General features: G+C 43.6%; 1 protein-coding gene across 1 annotated transcript in view; it reads right to left on the minus strand.

Moving 5' to 3' along the window:
- The window catches only part of GPC5 (glypican 5), an 806,281-nt gene that overhangs the window by 779,103 nt on the left and 225 nt on the right, over positions 1-26,953 (minus strand). The window contains exon 2 of the mRNA XM_054839901.1: positions 25,188-25,275. The gene's annotated coding sequence lies outside the window, so the exon portion shown is untranslated. The remainder of the gene's footprint in view (positions 1-25,187; positions 25,276-26,953) is intronic.

Here is a 26,953-nt window from a genome sequence, read left to right on the forward strand (position 1 = left end):
ACAGTATTTTGTTTCATGCTTGCAATTACAAAGAACTGTCAGCTGAGACCTCAGGTAGGGACAGATGAGAGAGAGAACACTAGGGAAATAGCTGCGAGGCCACAAAGGAGTATCATAGACTATCAGCATTGCCAACTCCTGCCCCCAAGTGCACAACAAATGCTATTCGACTATTATTCTACCTGCGAATCTAAACCTCAGTTGCTGCTTCCCCCAGTGCATTATGGCCCTCGCATCCCTTGCGTCCCAGTTCCCTGCCTCTAACTCCTCACGTGCTCTTCAGCTTCCCAGTGAAATCAACAAACCGCTGTCAGAAAAAAAAAAAAAAAAACCCACAAAAACCCACACCAAAAAAACCAAACCGCTGGCAGACCCCAAGAAGCGTTCCTGCTCGCGCCGCTACGCGCTAACCGCGCCCGTTGCGCTGCACGAGAGGGACTGCTCCCGCGTGCTGCCAGCAAGGGCCAATCCGCCGCGCGTGCCCCGCGCGGGGCAGGGCAGGGCAGGGCAGCAAGTCCCGCGAGCAGCGGCGGGCGTGTCCCGCCCCGCGCTCTGCCGCCCCCTGCCGGCGGTAGCCGCCCGCGGGAAATACGGGGCGAGCGGCCGCAACCGGCTCTTGCTCTGCGAGTGTCCCCTCGGCCTCGGGACGTACGGCGGGACAGCCACACACCTCCCCCCGCCTCCATGCAGAGGAAGGGTCCCTCCCCGCCCCTCGAGTTATGCCAAAACTCTGCAGTTCTGCCTTTTCCCTTAAAGCGAAAGGGAAAAGGTGCTAACAATGCAGAGGTTGCACCCTGCCTGCGTAGCGCAAGCTTCGGTTCTTTACAGCCACTCTAAGTTCACGCATTCACTTTCAAGTACTGTATCCATAATGTAATTCCACAAATAAAACCTTTATGAAAATATATATTTAATAACTTATACTTCAAGCAGAGCAGTCAGCCATTTGCTTTGAAAAGTACTTCTAAATGCTAGGTACACTGTTTCCATGGGGACTTTCTCAGATACCCTAGGGCGAACATTCTTAATCTCTTGTTGTCTTTTCATTTATATCACTTGTCTTCTTGCACAATAGTTAACTCCAGCCTGTACCATCAAGACATTATCAGAAAGAACACCTGAGAGGGAATGCCCAGTAGAGGAGACTGCAGCAAAGAAAAGCAGCACCTTCTACAAAATACTAGCATGTAACACAGAGGAAGAATCTGTTGTGTAATTGGAAGAAGCATGGTTCTGATCCCAATATGAAAGAAATCTACACTCAGTATCAGTCTCAGTTTAGCATCATCAGTATTAAAAAAAGCCAGACTTCTGCAGATATTTAAATACTCTGACACATCAACTAAAGACCATCAATTTTGGTCATCTCAACATAGAATACACAGGGGGGCTACCTCTTCTTTTCCCTAGATGGCACAGAGGGACAGTTGTTCGTGTTTTATAAATTCAAATTCAAGTTTCATCATGCCTAGAGATGTGAATTAATTTCCCTTAGTCCATATCTGATGTTCACAATATTTTTACATCATCAGAACAATGACGACCAAGGAGACCCTGCAATCCAATCACAAACTATTTCTTCAACATGAGGACCAAGCACCACCTGAGTAAGTTAGCAGGTCAGTCAGTATGCACGGGTATAGGCACCCCTACTGTTACTATTGCTCATGCCCTTGAAACTTGGGAAGCATTTACTCTAGCTCTGTAGCTGATGCCCAGCTTCTCAGTTTTTGTTGGTGGGTAAAGCACATTAAAAACTATTCTTAAGAGGTACAGACATGACTTGCACCTAAACGGAACATATTTGATGCTTCAGCTTCTGCAACTGGACCAAAGTGTTTATAGCATACCAGGTTTTAGCTGTCTTGTTTCCCCAAGCAGGTGGGGGAACACAAACATCCAAAAAGATGTAGTCGTGTGTCGTCCCCCCCCCCAAAAAAAAAAATCTTTATTGATTCACTAAGTTCAGAACAACTGTAAATCTCAGAAATGTCTCAGTCTTGCCTTGCAACTATATATGTAAATCTTACCTAGACAAGCTCCATGGTAAGCAACAAGCTGGAGTCACATTCATTCTACTCAAAACAACAATAGAAAAGTGAAAAATTATGCCTCTCAGGGCATTCCACTAAGAGAATAAAACTCAAGTTATAGCATCCTCCAGAACTTGAGACCCTACCTTACAGTAGTATGCCACTTCTACTGGTCATATACAGTCTTACAAACTGATATTCAAAGATAAAAGGGGTCTATGTTCTTTCTTCCTTTGTGCCCCTGCAACCCTTAACATACAGCTATCCCGAACAGCAAAGTTTGCAGACGCTGTGTTTGCCCACACTGCTATTTCAGTCCTCATAGAAAAAATTTACCCAGTGAGGTACAAGCTTTGTTGGTGTGTTTTCCTTCAGCTTTCATGTTTTTCACTGTGGTTTATTGTCCATAGAACAAAACCAAAAATGATTCTGCTGCAGCTCTCAAATTTAATTCTGCACTGAGTTTTGCCCTTAGGGATCAACTTTTTGTTTCTTCCTAACTTTTCTCCACTAAGCCCTAGCTCCCAATTCATGCAATGTAATCCAGGCAGTTACAGGTACATGCTTCACTTGCACTAAATCCAGAATTTAGCTATTTAAAAATCAGGGCAAACCTAGGCACTCCTAAAAGTCAGTAAGGGCTTAAGTTTGCATCAGTAATGACTCCCAGGCACTTATTTTTAGATCATTAGTAACTACATGCTGTCAGTGTTGAGCAGGTGACCTACTTCACCATTAGGTCCCACCTGAATTGACAAACTAAGTGAAAGAATGCCTTCTAAATCTCGAGTTCGGACCAAAAGGCAGTAATTTAGCCACATCTTATGTAAATGAGCATCAAAAAAACATGAATGCAGACACCCTCATTTTCTTTAATACCATTCGCACATGCAAAATGCGACTGGTTGTGTCTGTCTGCTTGACACAGATTCAAGCTTTCCACACCTCTCCCAGGTGAACATGTGAGATATTAATGTATTTTTGAAGTGATGGGACTACACAATAAAGTCTGAGGTTATCCCTACATGCACTGTACTAGTTACAGCAACTGGTCTGGGGGAGAGCAGTCTACCAAGTTGGGGTAGTGGAAGGAAGGGAGTACTGGGCTCCAACCTATTTCTACAGATGATCAAGTATTTCATCTTAAAGTGCTAGCACTGATCTCTTTCTGCATTAGGAGTTGTAGAATCATTTAGGTTGGAAAAGACCTTTAAGATCATCAAGTCCAACCATTAGCCTAGGACTGCCAAGTCCACCGTTAAACCATGTCCTTAAGCACCACATCTACACATCTTTTAAATACCTCCAGGGATGGTGACTCCACCACTTCCCTGGGCAGCCTGTTTCAATGCTTGAGAACCCTTTTGGTGAAGAAATTTTTCCTAATAGCCGATCTAAAACTCCCTTGGCACAACTTGAGGCAAAATATAGCCGTAACTTTCTACTGAAAGGCTGTTGAACCTCCCTAACTACATCACATGCTCTTTTTGTAGATTCCATAATTAGCAACATGCAATTTCCAGTAGTACACAAAACCTTTATGAACTTGGTAATGACATTCACAATATAAAAAGTCAATTTCCAACCTTATATTTCATTTAAAAAAATAAAAATCACACTATGTAATGATGCTAATGCCTATCGGCCCATAACAACTTGTTAAAGGGTATTTCTCTGGTGTTATAGGTATGAGATATCAAAAATGTCTGTTACAGAAAAAGCTTCAAGTGGAAATTGGATTACTTTGGATACCAAAGCCACCACCACACAACAAGGTTTCATGAATTCTGCTGTCCCTGAACTACTTGAAGCTGTACTTCAAGTTTATTTCCCACTTTGTATTAAACAGATAAACAAAACAGTATATGGAAACAGTTAGCTCCAGGTCCTCATTAAAAAAAAAAGGCACTTAAAGAGACACCACCAATTTTCATACCACCCAAAGAAACCACCTTTGCTCTCACATAGGAACAAAAGTTTTTACAAACTGGAACCAAACTGCTCCCCATTAATGAGCTGACTAGTTTTAGCTCAAGGCATATGCTAGATTAGGATCTCTGAATAGTGCATTTTTCCTGTCTTGTCAATAGTATTAACATACATTGAATGGAAACTATATATTACATGTGAGTGACCTGGAAGTCCACTGTAGGAACAAGAGTTAGACATTGCAGTATATAAATACTTTGAGAGATTAGCCTGCTGTTATCCACTGACTGTTCCAGAGCATTTTAAGGACAATACAAGCATCTAAGTTTAATCTTAGTACTGTAGTGGGTTGGCCCTGGCTGGAGGCCAGATGCCCGCCAAAGCCGCTCTGTCACTCCCCTCCTCAGCTGGACAGGGGAGAGAAAATATAACAAAAGGCTCGTGGGTCAAGATAAGGACAGGGAGAGATCACTCACCAATTACCGTCACGGGCAGACTCAACTTAGAAAAAAATTGACCGATAGCAAATTAGATTAAATTGGAGTCAAGTAATGAGAAATAAAACCAAACCTTAAAACACCTTCTCCCCACCCCTCCATTCTTCCCAGGCTTCGCTTCACTCCCTATTTCTCTACCTCTTCGCCCTCAGCAGCACAGTGGGACAGGGAATGGGGGTTGCGGTCAGTTCATCACACATTGTCTCTGCTGCTCCTTCCTCCTCAGGAGGAGGACTCCTCACACTCTGCCCCTGCTCCAGCCTGGGGTCCCTCCCACAGGAGACAGTCCTCCACCAACTTCTCCAATGTGAGTCCTTCCCACGGGCTGCAGTTCTTCACCAACTGCTCCAGCGTGGGTCCCTTCCATGGGGTGCAGTCCTTCAGGAACAGACTGCTCCAGCATGGGTCCCCCACAGGGTCACAAGTCCTGCCAGCAAACCTGCTCTGGCGTGGGGTCCTCTCTCCACGGGTCCACAGGTCCTGCCAGGAGCCTGCTCCAGCATGGGCTTCCCATGAGGTCACAGCCTCCTTTGGGTGCATCTGTCTGCTCTGGTGTGGGATCCTCCGCAGGCTGCAGGTGGAATCTCTGTTCCACCACAGACCTCCATGGGCTGCAGAAGGACAGCCTGCCTCACCATGGTCTTCTCCACAGGCTGCAGGGGAATCTCTGCTGTGGTGCCTGGAGCACCTCCTGCCCCTCTTTCTGCACTGACCTGGGTGTCCACAGAGTTTCTTACATCTTCTCACTCCTCTCTCTGGCTGCAGTTGCTCCTGCACAACAAATTTTTTTCCATCTTAACTATGTTATCCCAGAGGCGCTACCACCATCGCTGACTGGCTTGGCCTTGGCCAGCGGTGGGTCTGTCTTGAAGCCGGCTGGCATTGGCTCTATCAGACACAGGAAACTTCTAGCAGCTTCTCACAGAAGCCACCCCTGTAGCCCTCTCGCTACCAAAACCTTGCCACACAAACCCAACACATGCACTTAGTACTACAAGGTTTCATTAGAAATTATGAACACTTAATACCTTAAAATTATAGAAATATTAGGAATAACTACACAAAAAATAAACAAAGAACATTTGGAAAGTGTTTTATAGGCGTAGAGGAAAAGCTAAGGTAAATACTGGTAAATACTGTACCTCTAACTACATTCCAGCCTTGTCTTCAAGTGCAACTCTTGTATCTGAATAAAAAAAAACTTAGTTCAAAAATCTTAATTTTTAAAGCAAAAAAAGTATGTGAGGGTAGGTGTTGGAATGATACTTTTTTTAAGCTTCGTTAGAATATATTTTTTGATGAAACATTGCTAAGATAGTATGATGCTATATAGCAATCAAAACTGACATACAAATTCTGATGAGCAAGGCTATTTTTGTTCTTTTGTCTCCTCCAGGAGACAGAAGGAAACAAAAGCAAAGGGCATTGGTAAGGAATTTTGTTTGCATATTGCAAAGACTCCTCACTCCCTCCCCTCCCTTTTTCACCCCTAAACAGAACTTCATCAGCACATAACATTCATAGAATCATAGAATGGTTTGGGTTGGAAGGGACCTCAAAGATCATCTAGTTCCAACCCCCCTGCTGCGGGCAGGGACACCCTCCACTAGACGAGGTTGCCCAAAGCCTCATCCAACCTGGTCTTAAACACTTCCAGGGAGGGGGCATGCACAGCCTCTCTGGGCAACCTGTTCCAGTGCCTCACCACTCTCATAGTAAAGAATTTCTTCCTAACATCTAAATCGACCCTCCTTCAGCTTAAACCCATCACCCCTTGTTCTGTCACTACACTCCCTCATAAACAGTCCCTCACCAGCTTTCCTGTAGGCCCCTTCAGGTACTGGAAGGCTGCTATAACGTCTCCCCGGAGCCTTCTCTTCTCCAGGATGAACAACCCCAACTCTCTCAGCCTGTCCTCATAGGAGAGGTGCTCCAGCCCTCTGATCAGCTTCATGGCCCTCCTCTGGACTCGCTCCAACAGCTCCATGTCTCTCCTGTACTGGGGCCCCCAGAGCTGGATGCAGTACTCCAGGTGGGGTCTCACAAGAGCGGAGCAGAGGGGCAGGATCACCTCCCTCGACCTGCTGGTCACACCTCTTTTGATGCAGCCCAGGACACGGGTGGCTTTCTGGGCTGCAAGCGCACACTGCCGGCTCATGTTGAGCTTCTCATCAATCAGTACCCCCAGGTCCTTCTCCTCGGGGCTGCTTTCAATCCATTCCTCACCCAGCCTGTAGTTGTGCTTGGGATTGCACCTACCCACATGCAGGACCTTGCACTTGGCCTTGTTGAACTTCATGAGGTTTGCACGGGCCCACCTCTCCAGCCTGTCCAGGTCCCTCTGGATCGCATCCCTTCCCTCCAGCATGTCGACCACACCACACAGCTTGGTGTCGTCAGCAAACTTGCTGAGGGTGCACTCGATCCCACTGTCCATGTCACCAACAAAGATGTTAAACAGTGCCAGTCCCAGTACCGACCCCTGAGGAACACCACTCGTCACCGTTCTCCACTTGGACATTGAGTCATTGACCACAACTCTTTGAGTGCGACCACCCAGCCAATTCCTTATCCACTGAGCGGTCCATCCATCGAATCCATGTCTCTCCAATTTAGAGACAAGGATGTCACGCAGGACAGTGTAAAATGCTTTGGACAAGTCCAAGTAGATGATGTCAGTTGCCCTTCCCTTGTCCACCAATGCTGTAACCCCATCAAAAAAAGGCCACCAAATTTGTCAGGCACGATCTGCCCTTAGTGAAGCTGTGCTGGCTGTCACCAATCACCTCCTTATTTTCCATGTGCCTGAACATAGTTTCCAGGAGGATTGCTCCATGATCTTGCCAGGCATGGAGGTGAGACTGATCGGCCTGTAGTTCCCTGGGTCTTCCTTTTTTCCCTTCAACTCTGCAGAAATGAAAGACTACATGCAGACTGCACTCACACGTAGCTTTCGGTCACTGTATGATTTCATTGGCCTGCATCTTGTCAAGCTGCTCTCTACCTCAGCCTCATTCAGAGGGCTAAGCTGTACCTGCAAGGCTGTGTTGCTCCCCACAATTTTGTCCTGCAGCGCTGTTCCCACCATAAGCTACATAAGTTTCAAGAACGAAGCACAGCAATACAATCCAGATGAGAAACAAGGCACAAAGGAGAACAGGAACACAGGGTGCCTGTAGTAGTTCAGGATGGCATAATACAAATATTTCAGTTAAAATAGACAAACTGTAGTTTTCCGGGGCGGGGGTGGGGTGGTGGTGTTTACATTTTCCTTTTCCCTAGAACATGGAAAACTCAGGGAGAAGTGTTCCATCTCTCCAATCATACTTTCTGGGGCCAAAAAGTCGGGAAAAGTCCATCATCATTGGAAGTTTCTAGTCTCATTTCTACACATTTATCCAAGGCTTCTCCAGACTTCTAGGATGAACACTTTCTACAAAGTTGTCCATCCTATTCCAGTCTTGTGTTTATTAAATATCAGTGCAATGATTGAAATGACAGCTAATCAGCACTCGCTCTTCTGTTAAGAAGTTATCTTGCTCTATCCAACTCCATTGCCCACTAAATCCTTTACGTCAAAGTCTAAACAAAAGTGTTTTCCTTTTTAAGTACATAAGCAGTTGTGTGAGTCAGTTTAAAGACTGTCTACATGATATTTGCTCATCTCTGCTTCTTTTCCAGCAATCAGTTCTCTGACTATTCCCTCCCCCTTTTTTTTTTTTGGTCAGGAGAGCTGTCATCTCTCTTGCCTGTATAATCCTGCAATATGGAGCAGGAATGCTGTCAGCTATGCTGTTTTTAAGAATACTGCTACTGATTCTGAATTGGCACTTTGCAAAGGAGCCCCTTATATTTTATCTTAAGCTAGACAAGAATATTGGCGTTTACACTTATTTAAGAACTAAGAAGGGTATTTACATAGTGGCTTAAAATGAAAGTTAGAAGTGTTTGGCTATTTACTGAGTTCCTGATTCTGATTTTCTTTTTGAATTTCTGACTAATTCAATACAGCTAGAACTGAATTAACTTGTTTTGGCATTATGTATAGTGACAGCTGCAAAGCATTGGAGCCACCAACTGTTCAAACATGGCAACAACTACCTAACTTGTATTCCAGAGTAGTTTATACAAAAAACAATGTGCAAAGTAAGTTCTGTCACCACTGTGTTTCCTTCATTACTTAAGATACACTATTATCATATATATCTTATTAAAAATCTGAAAACTTTGATAAAAAATAATGTATATTTATCTCAAATGATTATATTGCTACCTCTAAATATGTGACACAAACTTAATACCCTATAAGCTCTTCCAGTTTTCACTTTAAACACTCAAATTAAAGACAGTTACTGATAGATATATAGCAGATGCAGTTTCTTGTGCACCAGTTCATAAAAACAACTTTACACAAGCCTTTTACAAAGAATTTTATACATTTATCACTGCAAATAATGGAAGTTAATTCTGGATATAATTATTTTGAAATTAATAATCAGCAAAATGGAAATAGAATCACTTCAGAGCATACTGGTGAAAAACCCTACATGTTCTGCTCAAAATATACCTCAACACAGTAATTTTTCTTGATCTTTAAAGTTTATCTTGAACTCTTATCTTCAAATCCAGATATGCATTCACTCCCCCTATTTTGTTTCCTCACGGTGCCTACTTTAACCCTAAGTTTCTGTCATTGAGCTGTACCAATTCATTTCAGGCAGCCAAATGCCTCAGCTGTTCCAAGCTCTGCCATTCCGTGGAGTGGAGCTGAACACACCATTAGCAAGTTTGCTGACGATACCAAAGTGAGAGGTGCTGTTGACCCTCTTGAGGGACAGGAGGTCTTGCAGAGGGATCTAGATAGATTGGAGCATTAGGGAATTATCAATGGCATGGCATTTAACAAGTCCAAATGCCAGACTCTGCACCTAGGACAGAGTAATACTGGGCACAAGTATAAATTGGGAGAGGAGTGGCTGGAGAGCAGCCCTGCAGAAAGGGATCTGGGGGTGCTGGTCAGCAGCAGCTCAATATGAGCCAGCAGTGTGCCCTGGCAGCCAAGAGGGCAAACCGCATCATGGGGTGCATCAAACACGGCGTAACCAGCTGGTCAAGAGAGGTGAATGTCCTGCTGTAGTCAGCATTGGTGCGGCCTCACCTGGAGTGCTGCATGCAGTTCTGGGCCCCACAGTTTAAGAAGGATGTGAAGGTCCTTGAATGTGTCCAGAGGAGGACAACAGAGCTGGTGACAGGGCTGAAGGCATGTCCTGTGAGGTGTGGCTGAGGACTTTGGGCTTGTCTAGTTTGGAGAAAAAGGAGGCTGAGGGGTGACCTCATTGCTCTCTGCAGCGTCCTGAGGAGGGGCAGTGGAGAGGGAGGTGCTGAGCTCTTCTCCCTGGGATTCAGTGGGAATGGTTCAAAGCTGCACCAGGGGAGGTTCAGACTGGACATGAGGAAGCATTTCTTTACTGCGAGGGGGGGGTCAAACACTGGAACAGGCTTCCTAGAGAGGTGGTCGATGCCCCAAGCCTGTCAGTGTTTAAGAGGCATTTGGACAATGCCCTTAACAACATGCTTTAACTTTTGGTCATCCCTGAAGTGGTGCTGCAGTCAGACTAAACATTCATTATAGGTCCCTTCCAATTGAAATAGTCTGCTCTATTTTCATCTGAATTCAATCACCACAGGTGAAGGAACAGCTGGATAGTGTGAGCTTTTAAGTTTATTGAGAATTTCAACTAGTGTAGAACAGTATCTAGTGCTAATTTCAGTTTGCAAAGCATCTTGGAACAAGCTGAGCTTATAGTACAGCACTGGTGTCTTAAGGTAGCAGACAGGACAACCAATAAACTACAAAGCAAGCTACTAGGTAAGTCAACCATACAGTTCAACTACAGGAAGCCCAGAACTTCTTACAAACTAGATCAGTTTTACAACACGTTTAGTACCACGAAGCAATAGCTCAAGCATCTAAGAAAATTATTATAAATACAACTGAGGCAGACTCCAGAGAAAGAAGAAATATCTTATTAGATCTACTATGTGAAGTTTCATGACACAAACCTTCCTTCAGCTATTTAAGACATCCTAGCTGTTACTACTGTATGACCACCTAATCCCCGATGGAGAAACAAGACTCCCCCATAAGCATCTAAGAAGGACTGTGGCAAGGTCACACTGTAGCTCTGTTCACTCAGTATCCCAACTGTAGCAGCAGATCCCTAGCAAAGAATGTAACATTTCCCCTCCACGTCCTTCTGACCACCTGTGCCTTCAGAACTACTTGCATTACTGGTCACACTTTCTTTAAGCCTCCCTTAATGGATTCTACACCCCCCCAATTTTGTCCAATTGCAGCCCTCACCACTCCCAACATACCTGGGCATCTTTCCATGTTTGCAATACAGCTAAGGCAAAAAACCCCCTCACCCTGCAAATACTTCAGAATTTCAAAAAGCAAAGAAAAACTTTATGTGCTTCCAGGTTCAGCACCTGCACTGTCCACAGCTGACTTCAGTCATCAGAAAATGCATTCAAGCAAAAACCAGTTTCCTCCCCTCCCAAACAGGTTTTCCTGGAAGAATTTAGTTTCATAGACACCACCAATGAGAATGAGGGAATATACATCAAATGCTGATATTCTGTCAAGCTACAGTGATTCCTTCTCCATTTCCTGATCACTTGTGGCAGATATTATACAGGAAGGCACTTTACTAACCAACCTGTTCATTGCCTTATATTGTGTGGACATATATACTAGCTTTTGCATATTAGTAGCATTCCCATATGCATATTTTTATGCATACAATAAATACATGTACCTATACAGAGACACATATATATATTCTAAGAGAGGAAAAAGTGTTGACCAGGGCAACAAGAAGCAGCTATGAAGCAAGAACATTCCCTGAAGTTTGAAGAAAGTAGGAAAGGTCCTGGTTTGTTTATAACACATTTCTCACTCCCCTCAAGGACAAAGATGTAACGTCATTTGTGAGCATAGTTAGTTTTTGACCTTGTATGCTCAGGGAAAGGCTAGCCCTGAAGTCAGGGGAAATGAGAGAAATTTAAGAATCAGAGAAATTGCAAATGTCTGTAGCTTTATTAAATGACTCCCCAAAATGTTCTCTAGAATTCACAGCAGTTACTAAAATTCTGACTAACATACAGCAAGTTTAAACTAACATTTTAGTATTACTAAACAATGCTATAAAAGGTTATTTATCTATACATGAACAGTGGGATGGATAACTATAGGTAAGGGGAACAACATTAGCACTTCTTGCAATGGCAAATTCTGACTCCAGAGAAGCACGGCTGTGATATAAAAGCAAAAATACAGTATGAAATGTTAGCAGTGCCTAGGTCCAATAATTTACTTCACTTGAAGCTAACTGAAGGTGAACTTCCCAAGCTGTATTTGAATTTAAAAATGAGATTCCCAGCACCTTAAAAACAAAATAAACAAGAAAACCCAAACACAGCAGTGAGTCAGAAAGAAGATTCTTTAGACACCCTTCAACCTCAATCCTAGAGTCCTAATATTACAACCTATGGGGAAAAGATAATACCTTTACAAAAAAATTTAGTCCACATCACCCTACAGTGGGTAAAGGACATTCCAATCTACAACCTTGACTCCTGTTACTCATATTGTTGTGCAAGTTCTATATATGAACACAAAACCACCTGCTCAAAGTACTGGACAACCTGTGATTGGAATGTGACAATTTGGCAGCTGTAAAGTAAAAGCTATCTATGAAACATTTAATCAAAATGATTGATCAGCATAGAAGTAACTGAGTTTCATTAAATAAAAGTAGGTCTATTACAACAAATGCTATTCTCATCTTTTTAGGTTCATCTTCATGTATCAGAATGTGGGTTTGGAATTAATATATAGGTATGTCTCTCAAAAAAAGCATTTGTTTTGTCAATGTCTGAGTGTTTAACCTGTGAGATCATATCTAGGTATCTCAAAGTTCATTTCTGGTATCCCTGAACATATTGTTTGGGAAAACTGGAAGCTCCAAAGGTGCTCAGGTTGGAAGCAACATGTTAGACATGAGTCAGTTGTGATTTTACTCACTTACAAGGCTGCCTAAATGAAGGAATCTGAGCATCACTTCTAGGTCTGAAGACCTAATGTATATTTTGCTAGAGGTTGTTCAGCAAAGTAACAGATGTGACAGCTGCTTCTCTTTATCAACACTCCCTCCAAGTTCCCTTTTCTTTTTTCTTCCCCATAACTCACTTTTATTGTGAGGACAATGCTACAACATTCCATTGCACTTGCACACCAAAAAAGTACTGGTCCTTAGATTCCCTCCACATTTGCCCAAGAAGTATACTTAGTGTTCTGCTATTTTAGGCACAAAGCATCCTTTCACACTAGCATCACAAATGCTGCACTTTCAGACTTGTTGGTACATCTAAGAAAAGGAGTCTGAGAACTCTTAGCAAAAGGCAAACAACCTTGACACTAGAACAGACCAACCAGGTCAATCAGTATTATCAATGCCTATGTCCTTACCATTCACAAGACTCTCAGAATAAGGTACGCACAAAGTTCCCTACTATAAATCAGGAGCACACCAGACACTCAGACACCAGGGAAAATCCGATTTTGTTGGGACTATAAAAGGCCAATAGACGAGGATGTTCCCAGCAAGTAAAACAGAGATAGATATCTGACAGATTAGCAAAAGGAAGAGTGAAGCAGCTATCTATGGCTCTGAACAAGGTGTTCAAATCATACAGAGAGATTCAACTACTGATTAATGCACCAGTTCTACAGGTCACAGCTACCACATGAAAGAACACCATACATCCCCTGCCTTGCCAGTCAAACACAAGGTGGTGTTGCTGCCCTGTGGTAGGGGCATTCAGGTAATCTCAAGTGCACTGTACACCAGCTCAAATCCTGGTGTTATGAAGTGCTGCCCTTCTCTAAATACCAGTGAACTTTGACATCAGGCCAAAACCAGACACCCACAAATGAGAAATTCAAGGCAACCTGGGTGAGCAGGAGACTTTGAAAGGTCACACTTCAAGCATGGGGCTGGTTTCATCACAACAGCAAGGACCACTTAATCCCAAGGAATGCTTCTGCCACAGCAGCACCTTGTCCCAATCCAGAATTGAAGTCTGGAAGCACCATCTGGGGGAAGCCGTAACAAAAGGTGTTACAACAGTGGTTGTACGAGTGATTGACGTGGAGTTTTCTGTTTCAGTCACAAAGGAAAACTTAACAGGTTTCTCACTGTTGTTCATTGCCTGAGGCCAATAGAAAAAAAAAAACCCAAACACAACAAAGCACAAACTTGAGAAGGGACAAAGGGACAGGTATTTTAATTCAGTTTAATTTCACTTCATTTTTATAGCTTTTCTCCTTTCAGCATGCTAAGGTGACTTGCTATAACCAAACAAAATCTAGCCTTGACCAAGAAGGGATCTTTACTATCCCCCCTGCTTCCTCCTCACCTTTTTCCACCCAAAAGTGGCTCTATATGGAGTCGCTGGCTGAGAGACTACTCAAGTAGCCTTAACACTACTTTGGTAGCCCCCTACAGCAACGAGCTCTCAGTTTCCTTCTCTCCCTATCTCTTGACAGGCAAGAAATACAGATGCACATTTTTATACAACTTTGATCTAGGTTTTGTTCCACTGTGCTTTATCGGAACTCTCTAGATCACTAGTAAACAGCCTTTTTACCCATTCGTTGTTTAGATTCTTTGGCAAAGGCTCCCTTGCAGTTAATTTTTATAAAGATGGAAGGGCCAGACTTCCCAAGCTGCTTCTGGCTGTAGAGGGAAGACTCAGTTTATCACTAGCAGAACTCTGAAACACATAGTCCGTATGTTTTATGAATAAAGCACAATCCTGAAATTTTTCTTGAATGTTAGACAGTTCTTTGGTTTCTGCAATGTCTTAAGAATATGCTTATGTTCTTGTTGGCTCCCCATGCTTCTTATAAAAGAGTACAAGGTAGAATGTAACCTAATTTAAATGTCCTAGAAATCTGCAGATTTCTAGAGGTAGGTGATCCCCAACGTACTATAGCTTCTCTATCCTGAAAGGGAAACAGGTCTACAAATCAATACACATATTAGACCAAATTCTAATTTAGTACAAGAGAAGCACTTACCAAGTGGAACTACATGTATGTATAGATGGAGCAAATAATTTTCAAGTGTAAGTCCACGTGGCTGCAGATACCTGAATGTGGCTCTGAGATAGACACCATTTACCCAGCTGTCAATACTGAATGCCTCTAGATACAGTGCAATTCACAGCTCCCACAAACTGTTTCCCCAGGTAACCACTCACATCAGAGCATGAAGTATGCCTGTCAAGGCCAGTGATGCTGCTTGAGTTTGGTTGAGAATTGTACCAGCAGATGAAGGGTAGAGCTCAGATTCCAGGTTGTGTCCAGACACGATATTTTAACTACTGCTGCATGAAAGTAACCCAGAGAAGCATTCAATCAGTCTAAAAAGGCTTACTTTTTGATATACTAGGCTATGCTGCCAGGAAACAACTTCACAATTTTGGGAGAAAATAGTGTTAATAGAAGAATACAATCCTGCTTTGGCAGGGGGGTAGGGCTAGATCATCTCCAGAGGTCCCTTTCAACCCCTACCATTCTGTGAATCCATCATCTTCAGTTGGAATCCAGGACAGTCTTAGAACACACCATCAAAGTACCGTAGAATGGATTCTCCAAGACATTGATTCCTTTGTAACTACTATTTAACTCTATTCTCACAGTGAAAAACCATGAAGACAAAAGGTTTTGACTTTTGTGAAAAAAATTTTGAAAATCACCAATTTGAAGTGGTGACCTATAAGGATTCTCAGTATCCAAGAAACTACAGCCAACTCATGTCACAAGGAAAGGGAACTCTTCACTTACTTTCTTCATGGAATAGTTCAAAACTATAACACTCCCAAATTTCCTCCTCGAAGTGCCAATACCCCCTTTCTCTCCCCCCCCCAAAACCCCAAACCAACAACCCAAACCACTAAGCCTCCCTATGTATAATACATCACCAGAGTAGAATGGGATACCTTAGAAAAGTGAAAATACTCTTGGCCACACTGAATAGCCATGTTAGAATACAAATAAGAATTGAGAATAGTCCATAGGTCCAGCAGACAAAGCTCTGAGGGATTTTTTCACCTCACTTAAGGAAAAAAAACCAACACAAAACAAAAACCACAAACAAAAACGGGCACAAAAATGGATTTCACTCTCTTTTAATGAAACCAGGTTTGCAATATATACAACTGTTGCAGTATTACAAAGCCAGAATGGCAAAACACTGATTATTACTCCAAGCAGTCTACTTTGACACTTTCTTGGTGGAAAGCATAGTTCTAGCCTCCCCAACATACAGGGTTCTCTTCCAGTAATTATTTTTCTCCCCTTTCCTCCCCTACGTTTTAACATCCATCTCCACCTCTTATGTTTAGAAATGCATTAGTCACACAAATATGACATGAATAAATGTATTTTCCTCCTCCAAATTCCAAGTGCAGTACATATTTAAATCCATGTGTAACTGCATCTTTCTACTGACTGTTTAATTATTGGCTGAATTTAATAAACCTTAAAAAGGGACAAAAATAACTTCAATAGTAGATACCAACAAGTGAACATCTGTTGCCAAAGTGATTGGTACAATGCTCAGACAAGAGTTGCTAGGAAATAAAGGTAAGAAACATCCTAATTCAGAATACAGCTTCAAACAGGAGCTGACTCAGACCTGGCCAAAGAACATGCTCATTTTTGTTTGCACTGATCTCTGTGGATAACCCATATTGCAGATTATTCCCTGAGCAAGACCTGGTTCACTACTCTGCTAAAGTAGTCTCTCAAATGCTGCCTACTAGGATCTATTCATAATTCAACTGTTTGATTTCACCTGGGATCACAGTTTCTGCAAATGGAGACATGTGAATGAGGAGAACAGGAAAGAACTACTTCCCTGACTACCTCCCCAGACACCCAGACATTAAAACAGACAGACAGAGGCAGAATTAAGAGCCAATTTTTTTTTTAGCACCTCTAGCCCCAGTTTGCCACAAAGTTGGAGGTGTTCTAAGCTTACAGGCTGACGGTTGAAAATACTCCAAGGACTTCTAGTATGTTTGTTAATCACAGCAACTCCAAAATACTCTCTACATTAACTCTTGCAATTATGTCAGTAAGCATATTTGGGCTTTCTAACACCTAATCAGTTCTTACAGCATACTCACCTGCACAGAAATCCAGTCCAACACTCTGAAAATACTACCTATATTACTGTAAGATCAGGGCTAAATCTCTACTAGAAGACATGACAAATACAAGAAGCACATATTTGGTGACGTACAGAACAATGTTGAAAACCAGCTGTGTGACCTTCACACTGCACCCAGATTATGAACTGAGCAGTTCAGAGGGCACAACCTGCTCGTGAAAGTGTATCACACTGCAACAGGGGCTTGCAGAATTTCTATGTGATGGCTGAAAGGGGGCACTTCTTAACACAAAATATGAAGACTATTTCCTGCCACAGACCTTGAGAACATAAGTGTAGTGTAATTTCAAAGACATTTATGACTTGCAGTGGAACAGCTGTTTTGATAGACACAGATACGTACTCATGACCTGCTTTTATGCTTTGTCTGATAATATTGATGCAAATGAAAGAAGCTACATCCCAGAACTGTATCTCACTCATTATACTACATCATACCAAGACCTGTTTAACATAACACAACCACACAGGTCCACTCCATATATAGTAACTTCCAATCATAAAATCTGGGTATGAATTACTGTTCAATCAGCATGTTTTTCAAAAGCTTTTGCTAGATGAGAATTAAGGCGATTACCTAAATTAAAAACCCATTAGCAGAGCTTATCACACACTCTGACACTTTCTTACACAGTGAAGAAAGTTGTCCCATACCCATTCTTGCTTCATTATGAAACCTTTTGTTCCAGTGTTTTTACTGAAGAAAAAAAATGTGATCAGCCACCTAGTAGTGCCAATTTCTGGAATCTGACTGTAGAAGAGGAGATACTTAAAAGAAGCCTAAGACACAGTATTTTTTGATCTTTAGAAAACAACTAGTAAAGTAAAAAAACCAAAAAAACCCGAACAAAAAACTTAAGCCCAGAAGTTTACAGGGTTTAACACAAAGACTTTCTATTTCTAAGTATTCATGAACTTTCCAAGTATTCCAGTAATATTCAAAAACTACAGAGTTAAGGTTGATTTCCCACATAACAAATGGGCCTTTGCCAAAGTAGTGTGCGGTGGGGAAAAAAAAAATACACACATATCAAAACAACTAACTAGTGACTCAATACTTCCTAAGTGCTCATATTTTACGTCTCTGCAGAGGACAGTTAAAGAACTAGACAAGCCACTAGAAAAGTGCCAGTCTTGTACAACAGTAGAAGTAGCTTTCCTTCTGCATCAAGTACACCAAGCAAGAACTAGTTAATTTGTTCTATAGCAGGAAAAAGCACTGCCATAAACACACTTAAAAGATGTGGGTATCTGGAATCTTTTAAAGATTCTATAACATGTCACCCAAAGGATTTCTTATTGTTGTACAATGCCTTATCCATTGTTAAAATCCAGACCGCTTCTATCCAAACTGCTGACATGCCCCACAGCAGGACAGTTCCTCTAACATTCTTGTCAGTCACAGCAGTGCACAAGGCATAGAAAATACAGATTAAGTAACCCAAGTTATACTAGTCTCCTGCCTTAACTGAGCTTTCTACTCTGTTTTTCTCTTCCCGTCCATTCTTGTTTTCATCTTCCCTACCTTTAATTACATCCTTGATCACCTCCCATCTCCCAGGGAATATCACACATTTTCCAGCAGGTCCGCATATTTCTCCTGGAAGTGAGACACGACCAGCCACCAGTTATCTGCAGGTCAGATTCCTGGAAACACACATCTCTTCAACCAAACTCACGAGAGCAGACATATTTTCCAGGGACTACAATACACAAAGACAAGCACTCAGACATGTGCCACAGACTACTTTTTGTCTTTTCAAACATTGCTCCATTAGGCATTCAGACTATACATTAATAGCCAACATTAATCAGCTAGCCCAGCTGACAGTAATCAAAACTAGTCTGAATCCCAGATATGCACAATAAACCTCCATCATCAAAATACGCATTTTTTCAGTTAAAAGTCTCAGATAGCTGTTTCACTTGTGTGAAAATCCTATTCCATGCAAAGCATGTTGACCACACATAACAGCCATTAGGTTTGTGGGTTTGGGTTTTTGTTTTTTTTTTTTAATTAACTAGGGACATTCCTTCCCTCAGCCACAGCGGGTGCCTAAACCTGGTACAATTTGTGATGCTTAAAGGAATCAGTCCTTCTAGTGATTAACAGTAGTGCTAACTAATCTCAAGTCACAAAAAGACACCCAAGGCTACCCAAATTACTGCCGTTTGCATTTACAGCTTTGTCTGTATAGTTTGCTACCCATTTAAATAACCTGATACAGTTCCTAAGGAGCCTGTGAAGTCAGCTTGTAACCAAGCTTTCTGTATCTGGACACTTAGACTTCACTTACTCAAGTGTCTTGTCACCCAAGTAAGTGTAATGAAAAAACCCACAACACCCCACCTCAATAAACAACACTCACCTCCCCACTCCTGAATAAACCACAACAGGCAAGTCTGAAATGAGACTGAATTCACGTAGTTGTTCATCCATTAAATCACTTCTGAAAACTACACAAGGTTTTCTTTAACAGTAAGAATGAAATGCTATGTTGTGAGTTGTTTGGGGCTTTTTTTTTCATAGAAAGGTGAAAAGCATAGAATAACCAAGAAGATCCATTTTTCAGCTCTCAGTCTACTCATGAGGCCACTAGTCAGTTCCCCTCCAGTCAGGAATCCTACTGGCTGTAGCAATTAGGAGCCTTGTATTAAATCCTCTTAAAAAAAAAAAAACTAACTTCACTCAATGTATGCAACATTTTTCATTTGCCCTCTGTTTCAAACTACCTTCCAAAATGTTAAGCTTCAGAACTGGTAGCATACAACACCAGGGTGGGAACGTGAGTCTAGCCTTGCTGATTCCAGACCGACAATTCTCATGCACTGCTTTAACAAATACGTCTCATCTCTTCTCCTGCTGACCATTATCAACTGAGGGAAACTTGTTCACACTGTTCCACAGGTGTGGAAGACACAAACGCAACAGACAATGCATCAGGAATAGTATGCAGTAAATGGAGCAGAGAAGAATCCTAATGGCACATTTTTATTTTCCCCCAGTATCTTCTCATTTAGACATGATCCAGAAAGACAAACAGCAAAGTGAATGACCAGAAATTTAGACTCTTGAGAACTGTAGACTTCATAGCAAGGCTAGGACTGAAGAGTCGTAACATGATACAGTCCACTGCCTTATGATCAGTTGCTTTATCTCCTGTATCCATGACATTTCTGTGTTTTATATACCAAATACTATTTGCCTATTAGTCATCTGAAGCTACTAAACCCAAACATTTAGTGAATGCTTCAGGGAATGAATTCTAATCTAGTGATGGGGCAGATAGGGACAGCAAAGGTGGTATGGAAACAAAGCTACATCCCAGATTTGAGGAAAACTGTGGGTCTTTATCAGTAAGACTTCATAGACAAGACTACTTCTGAATTACACAAATACAAGTGATGTATTTTAAAGACGAGAACAAGGGAGTGTTGCATTCATTTTCTCATGATAGTATGTCAACTATGCAGGAGAGATACAACTCAGTGCCACCACAACAGGGGATGTCCCCTTCCAGTCCCACGTTCATTTAATGCCTATGAACTAGCTATTACTCAAAATGTCTGCTCCCAACAGTCATCTCACTAGTTGCTTTGATACTCTAAAGTCAACACAAGAAAGTCAATTCCAAAGAAGTGAGCTGGTTTTTCAGTATCGACCAGTGACAAATTAGTGAAACACAACTGCTTAATTTCCCAGCATGCTTTCAGATACTAAGAGTGTACAGAGAAGTTTTCTATGGTTAACAGACAAGGTTTTCCTTATAAGGCTAACTGTGCTATACTAGGAACTTCAGGCAAGGATTAATACTGCTTGGAATTTCTTGCTTTTTGTTTAGAAAGACGGACTAAGTTTTGCTCTTCCTGCACAATACACACTTTAAAAAATTCATTTCAGACAATTCCTAAAAATCCGTGCAGGCTTATCTTCATTAGTGCTAAGCTCACAGAAGTTCATATGGCTCAGACTAATACATAGCAGCTCACTTGAACAATTATTACCTGTCTCAAAGCCAGTAGAAATAACTTCCTCATCCACATGACAGTGTTTTAATACTCCACTGAACCCATCTGCAGAAAATGCTTCTTGGTATTTCTACAGGATTTTTAAACTGGCACTTGTTTTAGCTACCTAACCACTCCACTCAGCCTTCAACAGAAACATCAGTGACAAGGCTCAACCTATTTCAGTAAAACCAACTGAACTTAGCAGCATTACCTCTCCCCTACCATCTTCTGTCAACGAGAGTTCAATGTCTCATCTATGCTGAAACTAACATACACAGGATTAATGATCATTTCTCAGGAGACACTCAAGTGACAATAAAAAAAAGAATTTTCACAGAACTTGATGTACAAGGTGAGACTACATTTGCTTATTACATACCCATGAAAAAGCTACTGATACATTAGAATGAGATAAAACAGAGTATAAAAGTATTACAGGTATTTTACAAAAAAAAAAGTTATTAACTTGAAACTTCTGATAACGTAAGTTATATGATTAATAAGCCAAAGGTGTATTGAAAGCACGCAAATAAAGACTGATATTACAGTTCACACAGTCATTGTCGCAATTGCCCCTTGAATAAAGCACAGCTTAGCACATCTTTAAAACGCTATATGACAGTTACAAAATTATTCCTCACAGACTCACACCATGCAAAAGGGTTTGTTTTTTTTTTTTGAGTCTGGGGAATTAAAAAGATTAAGTGATGGAAACACTAACAAATATCACATAGTTTGTTTTCGCACAAAGCATTAAAACTAGGTACACTCCAGCATACCTGATGGACAATTTAAGGCTCAATGGACATAAATAAAAACTGCTTCTGCAAGCAGTCAGTTTTAACAAGCTTCATTGTTTAACTGTAATAAACATCTTCAGGCATTTCAAAATGTGATGCTTACATGGCAGTATAAACATGATCACATATTAAAATGCTTCCTTCCACAACTTCTAAGAATATTGCTTTTACACTTAAAGAGGAGTTAAACCTGCCATCACCAACGGATTACTGTAGAAATTTATTGTACAGAAATCGGGACAAGACACACATCTTCATCTGCTGACTTCCCTGACACAATTTTCCCTAATCAGCAAGACTAAAAAGAAACTTTTAACCTTGGGAAAAGAGTATTTTGGATAAGAAACCTATCTGAGCAATACTTTCTGAAGAAACAGGGATAGAATAAGGGGCAGATATTGAGTAGCACACAGTAAAAGCTTAAGGTGGCTTGGCTACTTCAGAAAGAAACTTAGACATGCCAAATCCAGCTAAGAATTTTCAACATCTTGCTAGAGGAGAGAGTAATGTTCCAAGGCAGCACTGTGATATACACTGACTCCGAAAAACAGTGTTCACTCTTAGGAACGACGACCCATTTAGCTTAGTTTCCATTTTAATTCGAAGAAAGAACATTAAGGGCAGCATTGACCCAAATATTCTTAATTTTCCTACCACAAAGGAACTTTAGAGTTCTGTATAGTCTGGCAGCTATAAGCGACAAATTGAGTACTTTGAATTTACAACATTAGTTCTCTGGGAGCCTGTTATAGAAAATTAAACCCATTAATGTTTGAGCTACAAGTGTAGTTTACTAACATGCAGCTCATTTAAAAAAGATGTGTTGAATGCTCCACTTGCAGATTTAACATTGACACTGCCTTACGGAGCTGGTTACCACGTCTTCCCCAACCAACCTTAGCCTCTTTGAAGCAGTTATATGGATGAGTTTTCCCCCACGTAAGCTCTTCAGGTAGCTCAAGAGATGTTTTATTTCACTGCTATGCATCACATGCTAAGTGATTCACTCCAAAGGTTACAAGTTGATCACTGTTACACTCACCACAAACGTAGATACTCCACAACTGGACACCTGACCAGTATTAAAGATTCCATAGCTGAGGAATGATTAAGACTTTGCCTGTAACCTCATTTATCACTCTTGAATTTGACAAATTCTGGATGGAAGAACTAAGACTAAAAATGCACCCTATTAGAACATACCCACAGTTTCAACAGAATGAAAAGCATTACATAAGCAAGCTGCCGAATCCTTTGTGTAATTTGATTTGAGAAGCAAGCTTACACTGAACAAGCCAGAACTTTCATTTTCTGATACCTACAATCCATTTCTTCCCAACAAATTCATGAAGAAACTGTAAACAAGCATCCACCTCAGTTTAATAGAAAGCTAATAATAGCTTTAAGAAAAAAAAAATCCACTCAAGGATTTCAGTAAATACATATAGTCAGCAACAAATCCAGTACATACAAACAGGAAGCCAGATACAGAAAACGAAAAATTTGGTTACATGGAAAGTTACATGACATTTTTTCAAGAAACTTAAAAATCTTAAGTTTCCTGGATCAGTGAAGGAGAAATTCCTTAAAGCTACAAAAGTGTTTCAGCCTCTATCCCCACCAACCTCAACAGGCCGGGACAAGTGCAATACCACAGACACACACAGCATTGCAACTGATCCCAACCTGTGTAGAAAGGGGTACAGTTCTTCCACACTCACTGACTGACTTGTCACTGCCACAGTCAGTTTTGCATGGATTTGCACAGCAGAGTATCATACAGCTGGATGCAAACCTGCAAAACTAACCAGAGAACAGTGTTCAATTAAACAACAAATAAATTGTAAGACATGCTGAATATGTAGTTCTACAGCTAGCAGTACTTTAAGTGCTTATAATGCAGTAGATTAGTGAACACTACCTGCACTATAAGCACTTTAGTGCTACAAGAGCTGTCATTCACTAGACTGTTGTTAAAATAAGGAAGGCCACAAAATATCCCACAACCAGCAGAAAGCATTCAAACTCCTTGATGTAGATTATAACAGGCCACCATCAGTTTTGCATAGATTTGCACAACTACGCTCTTCTTGTAGTGCAACTATGCAAAACTAACAGAAGACTGCAAAGCAGAAAACTACTGGAACATCTACAGTCTTAACCTGAGTGACTGGATGAAGACATAACTTCTTATGCCAGAAGGAGCACTTAGGGCAGTAGATGCTAATCTACTTCACTATCTGCACTAGATGCACCTTAGTACAAAAAGCACTTGACACCACCACACTGTACCTTTCCAATCTCTGCAGTCCTGCAAGATCTCCTGAGGCAGTTGTCAACATAATGCTACAAGTGCCTTCACTGCAGTAGGTTCTATATATCACTACCTGCACTGTAAGCACTTTGACATTACTCTGACGCAACCAGCGTTTTTAGTAATTCAAGATCTGTCGTCTACCTTGTACCTGCTGAAAGAAAAGAATAAAGTGAGTATTTGATCAGGTTTTGAATTGCACACCTTTGAAACAAATGTTCACACTTTGTTTCTGGGCTAAAGACCTCCTTCAGAGTAAGGTGAAGCAGTGCATTAGCCCAATCCAGGACTCTCATACACAATATCAGGAGTATCAAAGTAAATGCTGATTGACCGTAGAAGAGCCCAATTGTAAAAATGAGTCCACTGCCTCTCCCATACCATTCTCAGAACGCCATCACAACTTGTGGAGATAAAAATAACTATTGATTTTCAAAGACCAGTCTGAAATAGGGTAAAGAGCTCCCACTGCCTCTCCTCAGTAAAAAAAAAAATGGTAAGGCCATTAACTATTAAAACAAGTATAAACAAAGTTTGTAACCAATTCCAGGTAATCAGGAATTTAAAATTTATATCAGACAGATCATACCATCAGCTTTCTCAAGTTCAGAAAGCATCTTATGACACAACAGGTGCTCCCTTAAGTTTTCCAATTACTCGCTCTGCTGGCAGGTTAGAACATTTGCTGCTATTGCCACAGACACCCTGTCTCAAAATACAATTCCTACCATTGTATTTAGATTGGCATATCTAGCAACAAAAAGCAGGTTCTAATGACGGCTGTAAAATATACTACCACAAATAAATCACAGGTAATTACCACAGACCCAAGGTTCGATAAAGCAGGACACCGCTATATTTAAAATTTGAAAGCACATTTTATTCCTTAATAGGAATACAGACTTGAAGTATCATGTAAAAGCAAAGTCTCTCTTACCTGATACTTACAGCAAGCTTAATAAAATACTTTGAAATAACAAGAAAACTGTAATTTTTGTTACACTGAAGAAAAGAGCTTTGGTCAAAGAAAAAAAATCCCAGATAACAAATTTAAACATTTTTAAGACACTCTCACTGTCCAGCTGCTTTAGTGGGGATAAAGGGGGTAAAGGAGTGCTTGAAAAAGTTGTATTATTTTTCTCTAAATGAGTGAAATCACAGACTGCTACACGTGCCTTCGACCCCAAGGAACTCTTTGGAATTTAGTGCTCCTAACTGAAGTCTCAGGCTCGGCTTCAAAAGCACTGGTTCTGCCTCTACGTTTTTAAAATTGATTTATTAAAAAACCAAAAACTTACCATTTTCTGTAAAAAGTAACTTCCTCCACAAATACGCTACTGCAACATCCACAGAAAGCTTCGCTATTTCCTGCTGCACGTGTCGATACTGCAAAAAAACCACCAAGTTATTTGCTTTTTGTTGCCGAGGAGAGAACAAAGTCACCCAGCAAGTTCCCAAGCACCAGGGCTCCCCATCCCCGCTCCACCCGCGGGGAGGGCGCGAAACGCTCCGGTATCCCCTCAGGCGGCAAGAAACCGCCCTGTATGACACCCCACACGCGGGCTCCGCGGGCTCCCTACTTCTCCGAGAACCACCCCCCTTCTACCCGCGACGGGAACCCCTCCCCAGGCCGGCCACTGCCGCTCCGGCGGCTCGGGAGGCCGGGGCGGGGCGGGAGGTGCCGCCGCTGGGGCCGCAGGCCCCTGCCCGGCCCGAGCCCGCTCCCCTCACGGCGCAGCACGTGCTCCTGCGAGAACACAGGGGCGGCCGTGCGGCCAGCGCCCGCCAGGGGGCGCCACCGCCGGCGGCGCGGAGGTCACAGCCCGGCTACGGCGTGACGCCCCCCCCCCCCCCCCCCCAACCGCCCGGCCGGGCCCGCCGAGCCCCGCAGGCCGGGCGGAGGGGAAAGGGCCGGACCCGCCCGCTCCCGGGGGCCGCCCGGGCCGGGAAGGGGCCTCGGCGGGGGCAGGGAAAACGGCTCCCCGCGGCCACCGCTGCCCACACGCGGCTCCAGGCCTAACAGGGAACAATCGGCCCCAGCACGCAGCCGCCGCCATGTCCCCCGCCTCCTCCCCCTCCCCAGCAACATGGCGCCGCCGAGGCCCCGCAGCTGCCGCCGCGCCGATTTCGTAATGAAGCCCGCGGCTCCGGAGCGGCGGCGGCGGCGCGGGGCCCGTCCGCTGCCCCCCTGCCCGCTCGGGAGAGGCGGGGAGCCCGCGCCCGGCTGGGAAGGGGGGGTTGGGGGGGGAAGAAGAGGGCCCGCCGCCCCCGCCCCTCCTGCGAACAAAAGCCCATGCGGAGGGGCCCGGGACGCGCTCGCAGCCCGCGGCGCTGCCCCCTCCCCGGGGCCCCGCGCCCCCTCCCCCGGGGGGCGGCGGAGCACAAAGCGCCTCCGCCGGGAACTCCCCGAAAGCCCCCCCCCCCACCCCCTCCGCGCCTTCCCTCCCCGCCCGCCGCCGCCTCTTTTACCGCTGCTGCCGTTCCCCGAGCTGGGCGTGGGCGGCGAACGGAGCCCCCGCGCCGCCGCGGCCTCTGCCCCATGTGCGGCTTTGTTCTGGTGCCGCCAACTCCCCCCCGCAGGCGCGGCGGGCACGGCGCAAACTTTCCCGAACGGGCCTTCCCCCGCGGGCCTCGGGGGCAAAAACCCCCGCCCGCTCCCGCCCCCGGCCCCCGGCAGCTGCCATTGTGTCGCGCGCGCCGCCCTGCCCGCCCCGGGGGCTCGGCCGCCGCCAGCCGCTCCCCGCGCCGGCCCGGCGGGCCGCCCCGGGCCCGGAGCGCGGCGGGGGGGGGGCGGTGGGAGGGGGGGGCGGGAAGGGGGCGGCGGGACTCACTGCAGCAGCGAGCGGCGCGCACGCTTTTTCAAATCTCCCTCATTCCGGCCCCTCCCGCCCCGTGTGCGAGCTCGGGAGGCGCCGCCGCCTCGGCGGCCGCTGCCATGCGCCCTGCTCCCGCTCCCCCCCCACCGCCCACCCACACCCCCCTCCCGCCGCCCCGGCCACTCACAGCGGCCCGCCAGCACCCCCCGCGCCGCTACCGCTGCCTCCGCGCCGCGCTCCGCCGCCCG

The sequence above is a fragment of the Grus americana genome, chromosome 1 (assembly GCF_028858705.1).
Source record: "Grus americana isolate bGruAme1 chromosome 1, bGruAme1.mat, whole genome shotgun sequence".
Lineage (NCBI taxonomy): Eukaryota > Metazoa > Chordata > Aves > Gruiformes > Gruidae > Grus > Grus americana.